At 47.8% G+C, this 1,413-nt stretch overlaps 1 pseudogene; it reads right to left on the reverse strand.

Moving 5' to 3' along the window:
• Positions 1–280: 280 nt before the first annotated feature.
• Positions 281–1,213, reverse strand: LOC121498531 (annotated as a pseudogene).
• Positions 1,214–1,413: the final 200 nt, after the last annotated feature.

Genomic DNA, 1,413 nt, shown 5'->3' on the forward strand with positions numbered 1-1,413 from the left:
AGAACCGCCAATTGACCAGAATGTTTAACTTTTCTGTAGGAGGAGAGGGAATAATATTTGGATGTCTACTCTAAGCCAGCCTCAGTGCTGGATACTCCTTAATACAGTTCTATCCAAAAATGTTTTTAGATCTGTGTTTCTTTTGTTTGTGTGTTTATTTCTTTTTTTGTGTGAGAAGTAGAGACTTTATTAGGTACAGAGTGTGACTGCTGGGCAGAGTTACGGAATGTCTACTGGACTTCCTCCCAAGAAGAACATTTGTTTTCTCTGCCCTCTCCCTTCAAGGCTGCATGCGGATGGCTCCATCCAGCTGGATGACCTCTCAATTGATGGCTTATACCAGATGAGCATACTCAGCAGGGTCACCCAGTCGTCTGGGGAAGGACACCTGGTTGGCCAGAAAGTTGCATACTTTTCTGGAAGGCTGGTCAGCAGTGGGGTGCCAAATAGGTCTGGAGCAGTGGCCATCACTTGGATGACCATGGGAGCTAGATGCTGAGTAATGCGCTGTGTCATGTCCACTGTGACACACTTGGAAGCAGAGTATGCAGCTTGTCCAGCGTGGCCCTCCAAGGCAGCCAGTGCTGGCATTATTATTATTATTATTATTAATTTATTTATTCATGAGAGAGAGAGAGGCAGAGACACAGGCAGAGGGAGAAGCAGCCTCCATGCAAGAAGCCTGATGTGGGACTCGATCCCGGGTCTCCAGGATCATGCCCTGGGCTGAAGGCAGTGCTAAACTGCTGAGCCACCCAGGCTGCCCCAGTGCTGGCAGTATTAATGATGACCCTGCATTGGCCTCCCTGGTCTGGTTAATTCTGGCGCATCTCACCAACCACCAGGTGGAACATATTAAATGTGTCTATGAGATTACATTGAGAACTTGCTGAAAGTCCGACAAGGTAGGGGCCTGATTTTTCTTGAAGTTGTATGTCTAGATGGCCACTACACTGTCTGTCCAGCTGACTGCCAAATCCACCTGGCCAAACTTTTCTTTTGTTAGAGTCAGGGCTGCTTGCACATTCTTCTCTGAGGTCATGTCTCCTGGGGCAAAGGGACAGCTCTTCCCTAACTTCTTGGCTTGGGCCTCCCCATCAGAGTTACGCAGGTCCAGAAGCACAGCAATGGCCCCTCACCCCACCAGTCGCTCTGCCATGACCAGACCTAGACTGGAGACTCCTCTGGTTATTAAAGCAACTAGGCCCTTCATGTCCCTGACATGCCACAGCCATCTTCGTGTCTCTAGACATGTTTTTTTTTTTTTTTTTCCCTCCTCTTGCTTGTAATTCTGGCTCCAACCCTTATTGACTGGGTGTCTTAAGGAAGGTCTTGACCTAGGTGGACCTCAATTTTCTCTTTTGGAGGAGGTTTTTAAAAATGGGAGTTCAAATTCAATTGAGGTGATCAGAG

Source organism: Vulpes lagopus, chromosome 9, assembly GCF_018345385.1.
Source record: "Vulpes lagopus strain Blue_001 chromosome 9, ASM1834538v1, whole genome shotgun sequence".
In the NCBI taxonomy this organism is placed as follows: Eukaryota; Metazoa; Chordata; class Mammalia; order Carnivora; family Canidae; genus Vulpes; species Vulpes lagopus.